At 43.9% G+C, this 15,666-nt stretch overlaps 1 long non-coding RNA gene across 2 annotated transcripts; it reads left to right on the top strand.

Annotated features, from left to right (window-relative positions):
* Positions 1 to 55: 55 nt before the first annotated feature.
* LOC119563897 lies at positions 56 to 15,444 on the top strand. Of its 2 annotated transcripts, none has more exons than XR_006286251.1 (3): positions 56 to 195; positions 1,778 to 1,947; positions 14,997 to 15,444. It is a non-coding gene; the product is annotated as an uncharacterized LOC119563897 (long non-coding RNA). The 2 variants fall into 2 exon arrangements; XR_005222675.2 differs by having other exon boundaries at positions 69 to 195; positions 1,775 to 1,947.
* The last annotated feature ends 222 nt before the right edge of the window (positions 15,445 to 15,666 follow it).

Genomic DNA, 15,666 nt, shown 5'->3' with positions numbered 1-15,666 from the left:
TGTCAAAATTGTTAGGTAAGGCCACGTTGTCTTTTTTTTTTTTTTTTTTTTTAATGATTATTTGGTCAGGTACCTGAAGTGCACTTTGGGGGAAGAGATGGCTCAGGAACAGGAGTGGCTATAGTGGTTTATGAGCGGTAGCTCACAAGGTGTGCCCAGCAGAGAGACACACAGAGAGAGTGATAAAACTGACTGGTAGGTAACATATATTTTTTTTCTAGCTCAAGAGGAGAACTGTGCCTGTATAAATATAATTTAAATATTGGGGTCTTGTTATGGTTGTTGTTGAGCAGAGCATCTGTATGGATGGGAGGTTACAGCCAAGTGTCCTGATTTAATGTAATGACCTTTGCTAATAATTTTACTGACTCAAAGAAGGACAAATTAGTAATCTTTACAAGACATGCAAAGAGAAGAAAGTTTAGGGGCTAATAAATGGAAGACCGTTTTCAGGAAAGCAAGGTTGAGTTTTTACACAGCAGACGGTAATTGCCTTTGAGTAAACACAGTTTAGAACATTTTGCTTTATTTATGACCAGAAAAAACCCCCCCGAAGACCCATCTTTTGGGAAAGGAAAAAGAAAAGTGTGAAAACTCTCCTGCTGTCTGAGCCACATCATATTGTTTATTGGCTGTATGGAACACTCCATTTTGCTAGAGAAAAGGATATTTTGTATGAACTTTTGGGGGGACAAGAACTAAGGTGCCCGTTAATTTATAGACAGAGCTTTATGAGTTTTCAGAAGGCTTAAACCTGGGCAGAGAACTCATATACCTTAGATCCGATATAAATTAATATTTTTCTGGTTTTCAACAGAGTGTATGTATTTATTCATGTTCTTTAATATTCATGTTGGGATATTTTTTAAAAAATCAACTACTCCGAAATGATTAATTTGCCAGCATTTGTAATTTAAAATTGGAATCAAACGATAAACGCAGTTTATTTAATGAACCTCTTTGCAAATAAAAATTAATTCGATGTTACCTTAAAGGGATTTGGCTAATGACTGATCAGTTAGGAAAATATTTGGTTTCTCTTTGGGTTTTGCATTTACGTTTGTCTTGTGAGATAATATTGTATGGGGATAATGTAAATATATGGCAACTGCGTCAGAAATGGCCTTTATTTGGAAATTGATGTGTAAAGTCTTGAGAAAGGTTTACCATGCAGTTGATGAAGTTTGAACTTGTTGATGATTGAAAAACTGTCCCCCTAGAAGAAAAAAAATTCTTCCAATATAAATTTGATTATAATGTATCCTGCTCGGATTCCCAAATACATTTCTGTAACAAAGTCTCCTCCCCTTCTTAATTCTTTTCTTGCTAACTAGCGGTTTTGGCTGAATGTTAATTAGCAAAGAAAGGCGATCGCTTTATTTTCTTTCAAACGTTAACGGTTTAAAGGCTGGAGAAAACCATGTAAACCAAACCTCGCTGTTTTCTCCTTGAAAATAATTCTAACAGTCCATCATTCCGTTTAGGGAAGTTTTAAAAATATGGGCTATTTGCAGGAAGGCAATTTATGGTAAAACGCATCCGAAGAGGACACTCCAACTTTAACTTCGGATTGAGTTGTAGTTCAGAACTCGGATTCACCCCCTGCTAGCTCAGCGGCTGTCCCTTCGAATCACAATCATAAAGACTTCCCTTTCGCGAAACTACGTTACGGTTTCGTCATATTCCTAACTCGCCTCACTTCAGTTTAGTTCATATCAATTTTGCCCTCATCATTAAAAACATCAACCCCAGTTCTGCTCATCCTGTCGCCCAGCAGCGAATTCCGCTCCGTTCCCCTTCGGATGGCTGAAGCCTATTGGACGTTCACACCGAGACGCAAACAGTGGGGATAACGTTCTGGTTTAAGCTACACAGACCGAATAAAGCCTGAGGGGGAAACCGCTGGAGACGAAGTTGGGAGTCTGCGCCAGTGGCGGGATAACATAGGTATATAAGGGGCGGCTCTCAAACAGATCCAGGCGGGCACAAAGCCCCTTTTCGATACCGATCTCCGGTCTTTATTTATTTGTCTAAACCCCGGCAGCTGCTCCATTTCTCAGCTCCGGCTGCAGCCCAAGGACCCAGCGCTTGGACTGCAAACTGAAGACCTCTCCACCCCACTCCAACTCCTCCTCCTCCTCCTCCTTTGCCAGCGTTGTGGGAACTGGAGCTTTAAAGCCAGGCACGGCTCAGTTGGCCTGACACACACAGAAACACACACCCGTGTCTGCCGGATGGGACCCAAAGCGCCCGGGCTCTGTCTCCCAGCCGCCCTCCCTGAGCTTGTTGGTTTCCATCCTCTCCGAGTTTATTGGTAAAACGTTAAACCCTGGAATCAATACATCCATCCACAAAGCCCCCGCCCCTCCCTTTCCACATCCTCAACCCCCTTTTCGCCCTGCATATGGGCTTCTTCTCATGTAAAACAGAGGGAAGGGATGTCTGGGATGGCCATGGTCCTATAGACCCTATAAGGCGACAGCTGTACTCTGCTATCAAGGGACCTCTTCCCTTTGACTGCCGGCCCCCAAGTGACATGTGTTGGTCAGGGATGAATAAGAGAGAGAAGATGAGCATCTTATGCACATCATCTTTCCATGGTGTGCGTGTTTTTTAAGGCGTTAGCAAAAGCATCTGGTGAGAAATAGAGAGAGATTATACGTGTATATACACACACACAGCGGTGGTTGTAGATTATACGTGTATATATACACACAGCGGTGGTAGAAACCCCGCCTCCGAAGAGTTTGTCAGGGGAAAGGTACCCAGGGACCCTTGCTGAAATGGACCTTAAACAGGAAGCCCCTGCAAAATGAACCCAAAGACAATGGATCTGACACTCTGCCAGGGCAGGGTTTCTCCCTCTTTCCGTAAAGGCTGACTAAGGTGGGATTCACTATGTCTGTTTAAACAACTTTCCACTTGTTTTAAATGTAGGGGGAGACCCCAGACTCTTCTAACACAAATAATCCCTGGATGTAGTTTGCCTCTTCTACTCCAAACTGAAAAATACCTTCTCCCAAAACCAGACAGAGAACAATAAGAATTCTTTGTTTCTTTAAACGAAAACTATTAGGGTTCTACCCTGATAAATCAGGAGAGGATCGGTTGTGATGCCTCGCTGTGGAAACTGAAGCCCAGGAGTTTGCAAGGAAGATTAATAAAGTCATCTGATCATATAAAAGGCTTGGCACTCCAACTGGCATGTTAGATGTACTGGCATTTGCTTAAATACATTTGCATTCAGATGCCCGGGAGCATCAATCCTTATTCGCTGTTTGTGCACCAATCCGGTCCTTCAGTGCCATTTGGTTTTGCCTTTCAACCAACAACATTTGTGTTCCCTTTCACCCACCCTTGCTCAGACTTGACATTTTGTATTGAACACACACACAATTCTCTCCAGTTAAATTAAGATGGGTTTCCTCCCACGGCAGTTAAATAAGAACCGGCTTTGCAAAGGCCGCGTCATTCTATTGGAAGTCAGTGTCGTTTCATTGTGGGAACGAATCCCCCTGGTTCACAACACAGTCCTGGATCTGGAGTGAGTTTTGTAAAATGTGCAGTGAAGCGGGTCTGCCCAGGATGCAGGACTCTGAGAGGAGGGACCCAGGTCATGACTGGGAACTACTGAAGTGCCCACAGAGAGATTACAACCTGCTTTCACTGTTTTCCCCCTAATGATTTTAGGAGACTGGAGCACTGGCCTGGAAAGCACCACACTTCCAGCGCCAAACCGCTAAAGCAAACCTGCCTTTTGATCAGATACATTTTGAAAGGAACATTGATTTATTGTCAGGATTTCCTGGCAAGCCATTTTCTGGCTGGGGCGAATAATTCTAAAAGGCACAGAGTTTGCTTCCTGCTTTACAGGCCACTTGCTGTAGCGGGTCATTAACGTGATGTAGTGGGAGGACCTCTATGGGGGTTAAAACAAAAAGCAAAAAACCCTCACACCGCTCCAGATCCTACAGACAGACTTCGGGTCTGGAGTTTGGCTTGGACAAAAGACAAAACAGTTGCTTAACTTCCCTTTCCCTGTGCGTTGGTTGATTCACCCTTTGAGAAGATATCCTGCAATCCGGAGCAGGGACAGTCCATACCTGTTTCCGGATAATTCTAGCCCGTGTCCTGTCCCAATCTAGCTAACTCTGCTAAAGACACAGGAAGGGATTGTTCCAGTTAAGCGTGGAGTGCCAAAGGGGAAGCGGAGTGGGGAAGATTCTCCCAGGTCTTTCCCTAGGAGCCGTTCACACTGAAGGAGTCCGTAATCCCTTCTCTGGGAAGTGGGATCAGCAGCAGGCTCCAGGGAGCCTTTCCTGCCCCAGGCTTGCATTGCAGGGGAAGACGTTTAGTGACCCAGGCCAGCTGCATTTACGGCCCTATTCCCTGGAGTGCCCAGCCAACTCGGAGAGGGAGGGTTGTGATTTGAATGTCCTCAGCCATCCATCGAAAATGTCAGGGCTATTATTTACATCGTATTTACGTCGCAGTGAGCAAAAAATAAAACCAAGACAAAACGCTCAAATCAACCCAACCCCCCAACCCCTCTTTTGCACCGACTAACCAAGCCGATGTCACTCACCAATCTATGGCTGTCTAGGAGGAAAGACACATCACTTCTCTCGCTGGCAGAGACACGGCCGGACAGGTTTCTGCACAAAGAGTTCAAATCCCCAGTTGTAACAGCTGACACAAGGTGTCCCTTTCTGACTCGTTCCCTCTCCCCACTTACCCCTCTTGGAACCCCGACTTGTGTCCCCCCTTTTGTCAGATGGGTTCTCTGCCCCACCTCCTCTCTTTGTTCTTTTGGAGGGCAAGAAAGGTACATTTACTCGGATGATATTGACACGCTGCTCGATAGAATTGGTGTGATGATGAGAGAGACTGGCTTGTAATCGGGAAGATGTAAGCAATGAGCTGGAAAGTCAGCACTGAAGTTTGTCGGTGAGAGATGAATAAATATTCTACAAATCTAGGGGAGTTTCACACAGAACAGTATAACTGGGGGGGGGGATCTTCATTGACTTCTTGGACGAGGATCCCTCCCCCCCATTTCATCAAGCCTTGTTTTCATTCTCGTTTTTATTATTAAACAACCAGATTGCAATTCGCTTATGAGATAGGAAGGAAATTGAAGTGTGTGTGTGTGTGTGTGTATGTGACACACACACACTCCTGTATCACGTATTTATTGTTGGAACGTGGGGGACTATCACCACACTTCAACACAAACTCACTCATTGTGACTATTTTTAATGTCGCCCCAGTTTTTAAAAGGGGAAACAAAAATGAGGTAAAATCCATTTAAATTCTATTTTACGTTTAGGACAAACCAAAAGCCAGGTCCTCCCTTTCGGCTGGGTCTGGACCTGCGTTTTGTTGGTGTCTTTCCCGTTCTTTTAGTTAAACCTCGCCCTGCTTATCATCCGTCTTTCTACATCACTGCGCTCGGTAATGGGATTTATCTCTCTCCTTTATGGGGCACTAGTGTTGTACAAATATTATAGTCTCCCCATCCTCTCTATAGACTCAGCCTAGACTTGTGTAGACTAGCCACTGCGCTCAGCAGGAATTGCAAAACTCCAGACAGAAGGCATTGGAGAGTCTCGCCGTGTGAGTTATTCTAACACGCGGTTAGAGGTACCCACAGGATAGCTTTGCGGGGCACCCAAGGTTTGACACATTTGCTGTTCTGTCGGATTTTAAAAGCTCGATCAGTGAAGAAACTTCCTGTAAAATCGGGACGCGTTGCCTTGATCTGTAAATATACAGCGGGCTGCAGGCGGAATATTCCCGGGAAACGGATCAAGGGAAAGCGTTTCCTTTCTGTGCTTAGGGCAGTGGTGAACTCCGGCTCGGCTCCTTTCTCCCGCAGCCCTTGCCGCGGGGGCTAAGTGATTTGCTTGCCCTCTTCCCCCCCTTTTGGCTTTGTAACATTTAAACCAAGCCAAAGAAAGGCTGAGTTGAAAAGTTCAAGTTGAAAGTTTGCAGCGGTGCATACAGGAAAAGGAGACGGATTGTTCCCGGGATGCACGTGACATTAACCTCGGTGATCCCACATCGCTGCCTAGGTTATGCTGTTTGGGGGACTGTTCTGATCTTCAGGCATGCAACGGCCCTGAGTGACACTTCGTAATAAAGTGAGAAATATTAGTCCGGACCCAGCGCAGCTTTGATCAGCTGAGTGCGACTACATCACCTCTCACTTGAAAAAAAACCTCCCAGGGGCTGGGACCAAACGCAACAAGACAGCAACAGCTCGCCTGGAGCTGGCCAGGGAGATCTCTTCCGCACTTTCACTGCTGGGGGACATTTACCAGGTCCTTTCCTCCGGCTGGCTCAGTCGGGAGACACACTCCTAGAAAGGAGACAAACCCCACCACACGAGGCTTGCACTCTCCCAGTAATTAATCCGCCCAGTAATTGGCTTTCCTCCTTCAGGTAATGGGCACAGAGTTACCAAATCTCTGCTGATAGCTGGAGAGATACCAAGCAACTGGGGGTGGGGGAGAAAGCAAAGGCCCCCCTCTCTCCCCCCCCCACCCCGCCTAGATCTCTGCCTGCTAGTGTCATGCTAGCCCATGCTAACTATTTCTAATCAACAGCGAGCAAGCCAAGATTACCCGAGCTTCCTTTCTTTTCCTTTTCAAGCCTTTTGTTTCGGGGCTCACTCCGAAAGAGGACAGCCTGCCCTTTTAAGGTTTGAACACGATTCACCCACTACAAGTGAATAGAGCAGACACGTTCCCTCTCCTCGCTCTCTTCCTCTTGCTAATGCAAGCTGGCAATTCAATTATTTGCCAGGGAATATTTTACTAGCTGTTCACAGGGATACTGCTCTGACAGTCACCTTTAGCCTCCCCTTTCCCGGCCTTTGGTTTTGAGCCACTGTTCTTGGTAAAACCTGTCGTTGAACGTCCTCTCCCCCCCCACGGGTCTGGTTTCTTTCCTTTTCTCTTTATGTTAATCAAGTCTCCGAGCAATTAGAAAAGCCATTTTTGTTTGTTATTTTCATATTTAATGTCCATGGGTTGAACTTGCCCATGGAGAAGAAGCCAGTTCTTTGATGCCTTCAAGACCAATGGACCAACCAGAGCATCCTGAAAGTACAATCGATTTCAGGTTCAGGGTTTTGGTAGGATTGGGTGTATTGAGAAATCTGGTGCCCAGGCGATTTATACACCGTTGTTATTCTGTTCTGTATTCAGCCTGCACACAGTTTGGAAGATCGCTTAGGGAAAGTCACTGGCCAAATGGACGGGTGTCTAACGCTGGAGAGCATTGGCACACTACTGTTTGTCCCATCGTCGTCAATAATCAGATTTACTTCTCAGATCACTGCAATAACCAGCAATGTAGTGGATATTAAAATGGGTATATAAACATGACAAGTTTTCAATGCTACGTTTCTCAGCAGAACCAAATAAAAAACAAAATGAACGCAATGAGTCTGACACAGCTGATCTCTGCTTTTAGCCAGCTTTCTTTTTTAAAAAAAGACAGGGGGCAACTCCTTGACAAATCATATTACAACATTAAAGGAAATCGGTGCCAATAGATGCCTCCGATTAATGCCCGAGATAGAGGTTTAAATGCCCCTTTCAAATGCAATTTGTGTCCAGGGGCTGATTTTTCCCCAATGCAGACTGCTTAAACAAAAGTACTTGCAATAGGTGAATTTCATGTGCCATTTGGGGGAAGGAAACCGTCCAGTGGGCCCAACCCAAGGAAGCAGGGGACGATTTTTGGCACGTGAATATATCCCTTGGACGTGGAAGCAACAACACAAACTCCTCCAGTTCTACCTCCCCTGGCTCTTAGAGACAAAATTAAGTTCTAGCAGGATTTGTCTTCACAGCGTTGTAAGTGGTGTGGGATCCCCCCTGAAACTTTGGGAGCCCTAGACATCTGCCAGGGCCAGATATTGACTACACACCCAACTCAGCCCACCATTTCCCCCCGACTTTCCAACTCTGCAGCACACCAGGGCTAAGAAATTCGATGGGTCTTATAGATCTGTCCCCTGTAGCCCTGTCATTGGAACAGCTGTTCTTTCACTCCCAAAAGCCAATAATCCAACTGAATCTCCGCATCATTGTCCGAATTCCCTCCCTCCCCCCCCCCCCGCAGTAGTGTGCGGAGCGGGGAGACAAGAAGAAAAGGCCAACAACCGACGTAATTGGCTTCTACACTGCACCCTCACCCTCGGCTTCTTTGCTTGAACCCCCTTGGAGAGATTTAAGCAATTAGATTCAATTAAATGTCCCCCCCCCTTTTTAATATGCACCAACACGCCACCGCTTTTAAACTCTAAACAATGCAAGAGAACACACCTGGATCTGGGGAACTAACATGAATTTATCCAGGGTCTTTGTCAGCTTCCTGTTACAGTTTGCCGGAGCTGGATAGCTGATCAAAAGGCAACAGGGGAGTCTTAGATTTCCAAATGTAAGGGGTTTTTGTTTGTTGGTTTGTTTTGCGTGGGGTGGGGAGAAATGAACAGTGATACCGAGGAGAGGCAATACAATCCAGACAAAGAACATCGAAGCCACGTTGGAATAATTTGCGACAGTTCACCCATAATCCTGGACTCTGCAGAGGGGGATCCTTGCCGGGGCACTGGGCTGCGAGACGCTGCTTTCCATCCTCCTTCACCTGACTTGCGTCTTGCCCTTTCCTTTGTGGGTGTTTCATGCCAGTTCTCTAAAAAAACCCCGTGACTTAAGCTTCCCACCCGCAGAAGCCTCCCCGTTTCCCTGTCATGGGCCCAGTGGTCACACTGAGCTGCCCGAACACCCCCTGCCCCACCCAAGGAAGCAGCGGATTTGCAGGGGATGGGAGGGGGAGATATGAACTCAAAGCCAGGTATTATCTCGAGACTACGCAACCCCGCAGTTTAGAAAGCCGTAAGTCTATATTTTCACAAGTCAAAGTTACTCTCTTGTCCAGTAGCTGCTTATTACCTAGATCCCCAGTCACTGGATAACTTTTCCCGGCGGCCCTAACCCATAAACCTTCTTGCACAGAAACTTTCCCCACCGGAAGGGTCTTGGAAACGGTGCATGTGGCTGATTGTTATATCGATGACTAATGCACTAAACCAATATTTCAGTTAAGATGTAATTAAGCCTGGATAACTCCCCAGTACAACAAACCATTCCTGGCCCAGATCCATCACTACGGGCCCTGCAAGGTTGGTTTTAAGGAGCCGGGAACAAGATCTTTAAATGATGTATTAGTGGTCCCAAGTTTACTCTGAAACACTGGAATCGATCAGAAGGGTAAACAGTGTTGAGATGTGTCAGGAAAGTCCACCCCCAGCACGGTTGCAGCTGGGGTGGGAAGAAGCGCGTCTCAGAGAAGTTTCTGGGATTTTTTTTTTTTTTGGTCTGCTCCTTCCCATCTTGATTACCCCTGCCTGGATTTCATGGCACGTCGCTAAATGGTGTCGCTTACATTCCAAGCTCATGCATTGTTTATGGGGAAACAGAACTAATAAATAATTACCAGTCCAAAGAGTGTGTGCCCGAGTGGTGACTGAAGGCAAGGAAGGGAAAGCATCCGAAAGGGGGAATCATGAAAGAGCCAGCCCTGGAGGGAGAACTCTCTCCTCTCTCTCAGGCCGCAGCTTGCTTGGGAAAAGGCAGAGAGAGTGGCAAACAAACACACACAAGTATCAGGCCGAATCAGCCTCCTTCCAAGGGAGAGGAAAGGAAAGAGAATGAGCGAGGGAGAGAGAGAGCAGAAGTCCATCGCCTGTCAGTTCATTCCTGCTGGCTGACAAATCCTTAGCACTTCAGAACTGGGCTTGCAGAAAGCACAGGGTGAAATCTGAAGCTGCCTTTCTCTGCTTGTCCCCGTGAAGAAAAAACAACAACAGGAACACACTGGTTCACCCAAGTGCTGCAGAATACAAGGAAATTGCTGAGAGACAGGGCAGCTTTTTTTGTAGGTTCATTTTTAATTGTACCTCAGTGCCCAGGACTCTTGTCTACCCCTGGGTTGTTTCTTTCTCTTGACCAAAGCCAGTAGTTCACAAACAACTGTAGCAAATGGGTGAGAGAGAACAACTGTGTGTGTGTGTGTGAATGTGTTTGAGTGTGAGAGTGAGACCTGATTGCTAGAAGGAAAACCAGTGTGTGTGTGAACATTAAAAGTTTTTTTTTTTTTTAAAAGAAAAGGCAGCTAAAAGACAAATAAAAGAAACAAGTAAAGAGGGTGTGAGCGGTGGGGGAAGAAAGACCATTAAAAAAAAAAAAAGGGTGAAACAAACCCCAGGAGGATGCAGCGAATCCCAGCTCATTCATCTTCATTGTCTCCGTGTATGCAAAAGCAACTCCAGCATAAGGAAAAGCCACTATCAAAGCCATGGCTTTATTTTATATCCTATAGATCAGGAGGGAGGCAAAGCTTTATTTTCGCCCAGAGACAGATATTTTATTTCTCTCTTACGGTTTTATGTGTGAGAGATGTCAAAAAGGTAAAATAGATTGCTAATGCATAGGCAAAAGGAAGCTGTTTTGGCATGCTCGGTGTCATGAGGTCTCCCAGGGAGAGCAGGCTGGGGATTTAGGACTGATGGCAGACTCAGGGGGATTTCTGCTAAAACATCTCTCTTCATAAATTCAGCAGCATGGTCAACTCAATAGGAAGACAGAGTTTTCAAGAGAAAGAGTTGGAGCCAGGCATAAATGCACCACACAAAGGCATCAATTACCTTTCAATCTACATACACAAATGTAACAATGTGACTGTAGGCTTCAAACTGGTGCAGCTCAACTATAGCCTGACATACTGGGTAAATATGTTTAGACTGCAAAGCCTTTTCCCTAACCAGACCTTGTTTGCAGTGTCATGAAGTGGCTACTGTTAATTTACACTAAACTTGGGAAGCTTTTCCTTTTTCAAATTTAATTTTTTAAGATGTTTATATTTTGCTTAGAGATGGCATTGCAAACCGTAACCCTTATTCAGGAACATAAGCATTAACTTGCTTTTAACTTTACAGTATGTATTTATGTGTGCGCACTCCCCCTCACCCGCTTATGTACACATATGGATAAACATACCTTATATTAGCTATACTCCCAGATGATATAGTAATGAAAATTTACCTATTCAGGCATAATATCTACTCATTCACCCTTACTGTATTAATAAAAGCCATTACTGGGTATTTTACTCACCTACCAAAAAAAAACCCAAAACTCGCCCTGGGTTAATAGAATTTTGAGTGCCATATATATATACACACATACACCAACAAACAGTATTTGTGTATATTCTATATTTGTATCCATCTAAAAGTCTGGTGGTGGATTTGCAGGGACCTTTTGCAAAGTTAAAATATATCTCCCTAAGCTGCAACAATTTTCATACTTTTTTAACCTCAGGGATTTACTTAGCACATTAAGTTCAGGCTCAGAAGCCCAAGGCTATTACTCATTTGGGTACTCCTCTCCCTCCCTCCTTCACCACATATTTTATCATTTGACTTCCTGGTTTAAATTCATGTTATGGCAAATAATAGATGGTAATACTTTTCCCCTTCTCCATATTAATTGTTGTTTCTGGCAAACTCTGCATTTGAGATGATTTAATGCAAATGGCAACAACAAAGTGACACAAGGCGACAAACAGCACAAAACAGAAAATTATTAAAATTCAGAAGCTTTCTTTTTTTAAACCTAGTTTCACAAATGTCCTGGCAACATTTGTGAGGTTGGATCACAGGGTCAGTTTTGTTTGCACTGGACAGCATAACCTATATATATTAAGAACTGGCCAATCCTGTGGTGCAGAATACACATAGACAGTAGTACTCTGAGAGAAGGTGGCATGCTTCTTGAAATATTGTTCTGTCTGAGGTGGCTGAAATAGGCAACAAACCAGAGTACTATTTGCAAATTAAAAAAGCAAGGTGTAGCTGATTAGCAAATTAATTATTTCAGCACCCCCAGGATTATATTGTTTTTCTAAATTCTTTGGGCCTAGGTAATTTACTAATTTCACAGTCAGTGAACTTCCCAGTGAGTGAGTCAATCTAATCTATCTAATGTCTATATAACACTTGTTTTATAGGGAGAAGTAAGTTTAATGGTGATGGCAGAGGAAACAGGACCACTGGACCTTTCTCCTTGGCTCTGCCATTGACTTGCTGTGTGACCTTGGGCAAGTCACTTCACCTTTCTGTGCCATCTGCAAGAGGATGATGATACTTACATACCATGGGGTGATGGGACCCTAAATGAATGTTTAGAAATCCACAGATAAGTTCTATAAGGGCCTGATCACAGCCTGTTGAAGAATATGAACTATTCTTTAGTTCATAATAGGAATGATCATGCAGCGCTTACTCAAGTGAACAGTTTCATTAGCTTTCAACAGGGCTACTCATGTGAGTATGAGAATAAAGAAAGGGTTTTGCAGGATCAAGACGTTATTCTGCCTTTCACAAGCAGCTGGGAGAAGAGTGTTTCTAATATAAAGTTTTTAGGTCACCAGCAAAGTAGTGGCTTCAGGTTTCTGTATCATCACCAAGTAGGATGTTTGAGCATTGGAGAGAAAAATAGTTGAAATAAAATGGATAGGACTGTCTGAGTAAAATGAAATGACAATAAACCAAAACAGGGGTAAATCAGCAATGTCATTCTCACTATCATTTGAAAATGGTTGGTGCATCTCCATTTAGTATTTAAAAAGAAAGCAAGCCCCCTGGACGGCAATATTAATGCCTCTTCAGGAATATCTAACACAACTCAAATTTTGTTCATGGTTTGTTAAGATGAAATCAGAATCTACTGATGAATTTATATCCTTGCTCTCTATTCCTGGCTGCTGATTTAATCCTTCTCCATCTATATATTATACCTTTTTAATATGGTGTTCCTATGTAATCTATGCACACTATAAATACAATATGATATCAGAGTTTACATAGTGCTTCCATTATAGGCTTCTATTTTTATAGGTCTATAATTTGGCACATAGGTTTTGACAGGACATTTCCCCCCCCCACACACACTTTACAACATGATCAGAAGTCCACTTTGTTGTTTATACAATTTGAATCAGACAAATGTTTTGTACCCGTTGAAGTGTAAGAAGCTTAGGGCAGAATTCTGTCTGCTTGATGCAGATGGGCATATGGCAGGAAACCTGCAGGCAGAAGGGCAGTGCAGTGTGGAAGTTCTCACATCCCTGATTCTGGCTTCTATCAAAATGCAGGCAGAGGCTGGCTTGCAGGCCCCCCTATGCTGACAGACATGGTGGTGAAGCCAGAGGAAGGATCTAATAGAGAGGGGGCCTGATATGGGCAGTTGTACTCACAGAGACTACAATGGCCTAAAACTGGAGTAATGGAGTGGCAAAACTGCCCAGAGATGGTTAACCACACATTTTAATAGACATGCATATTATTATAACTTGATTCCTTGCATTTTATTATACAGTGCATATTATACCTCGTTGAATTTATCTGACTGAATTTGACTATGCATGTAGAAAATGGACCCACATGCTACACGTAAAATAAGAAATGAAAAATTGCATATACAACTATAAAACATATCACTATAGGTACACAGAGAAGAGACAACAGGCAGGTAAGACAAAAAACATTGGGTCAAACTCTGTCCCAGTCACACCTGTATAATCCCCCTGGTTTTAGTTGGTTTTTACAGGTGGAACTGAGGGCAGAGTTTGGCCTATGCGAGGGTAGCTGCAGCGGTCTACGATATCCTCAGAATCCCTCACTTAGGCTATATCTATACGGACCAACCGTTCGGACTACGGGGGTGTGAATTGTAGCATGCACTGTAACTGCCCCTTGTTGACACCGCTGGTGCAAAGGTACCTAGGTTTGTATGACCTAGTAATGTGTGAAAGAGGGTTATGTTCATGGGAACGAGTTTGCAGCAGCAACATCCACACCGGGGAGCTGCAGTGCAGCATGCAAGTACACGCTGCAACTCACTCCCCCATAGTGCAAATTGCAAGGCCGCGCAGACAATCCCTCCGCTGAATCCTATGCTCTGATACCCTAGGTACATTGCTTATGTTTCACTCGTACGCGTTGATACCCTCATACAGAGGGCCAAAAACGACAAGCCCAGAACATGCAGAACTCGTATCATTTTCAAAGGTTATTTCACGGGATTATTATTTATATCACAGTAGTGCCTAGGGGCCCCGGATGAGATCAAGGCCCCATTGTGCTACAAACACAAGCCCCTGCCCCAATGAGCTTACTCCTAAATGGACAAAGCATGGGAGCGCAAAAGAGACACACAGAATGAAATGATTCAGTCAAGGTCACCCAGCAGCCTGAGCCAGGAACAGAACTAGGGTTTTCTAACTCCCATGCCAATGCACTAGCCACTGGACATGCAGCCTTCCAGCTTCCATTGTCAAAGGGCTGCCTGACTGGATGTTTTTTAGCATCCTGCACCCTGCACCCCATCTATCCTCCATTTCCCACTGCTGCAGCTGTTCTGGTGGAGCTATATAGGTGGTGAATTATGGCTATGAAGCCTGCCAGTATAGAAATGGCCTCTCTCTCTGGGTAAGACACTGGGCATACTGGAAACTTTTTGTTCTATGAGTTAAGGCTGACTGTATAAATAACAAGGGGCAAAAGTGTGGAGTGAAAAGGCGAATACACCATCCGTACCTCACTTTATCTGTTTATACTACAGCATACACTAGTCTTATTCCCCGGTCAAGTATTTTAAATGCACGACTGTTAGGCTTCCCAGCAGCAAGGCTGTTAACATCACAAGTTACAACATATCACATCAACTACTTAAAGAAACATGAACAAACAATGTCACCTAAAAGGAATATCTAATGAGCTGAGACATAATTTCTTTCCCTCTCATTATTGATGACCTTTCATAACTTGTCATTGAGCCCGCCATTCACAAGTTACAAAGTATTGATGCCTCTTATTAGCTAGCCCATTGTATATCCTCATTATATCTCTGTATCTGCAGGTGAAGATGACTGGAGAGAAGCTGCTGAAGGATCTAGACAAGAACTACACAGCGTAGGAGGCATGAAATATGAGACCAATGTAGCCCTGAACAGCTCTCTGTACCATTAGTTCATACTAGTAGGACTTTCATTAAACCGTGTTAAAAATGGGCGTTCTTTTTAGAAGCAAAACCAAACTCTTGTGAGCAGTTTTCCAAACACACATGTTTCTGTGATGACAATGAAATTACAATCCACATTTTTGTTAGCACTTTTCTAACAGAGAGATCGGTGTGTGTGTGCTGCATTTGATTAGGAAGTATAATACCTACCAATGTATAATATCTACCAATGTGTTTCTTCCATTTTGATTAAATAAAACCTTTCTTTCCTTAATTAGTTAATGTTTGTTACTTGAGAAAGAGAAGTGACGGAAATTCAGATTAATACATGATAATTAATAAATAACCATGAATAAAACTGGATTTTGAAACTTCACTGCAGAGTTGTGGGCAATTTATTTACTTCGCTATGTGTGTGTTAATAATAAAAAAACATGTTAAAACTCGGGCATACGTATTTCACCAATGGTCGCAAGCTCAAATTATAATTAATGAGAGAGGACGTTCCATTTTTTGCTTACTTCTTAGAGGCACTTGTGGCTCTGGCATGCTGGTTTCTAGACTGATC

Source organism: Chelonia mydas, chromosome 17 (assembly GCF_015237465.2).
Source record: "Chelonia mydas isolate rCheMyd1 chromosome 17, rCheMyd1.pri.v2, whole genome shotgun sequence".
Lineage (NCBI taxonomy): Eukaryota > Metazoa > Chordata > Testudines > Cheloniidae > Chelonia > Chelonia mydas.
Note: the sequence above shows the minus strand (reverse complement) of the source record. Positions and strands in the feature narration are given on the sequence as shown.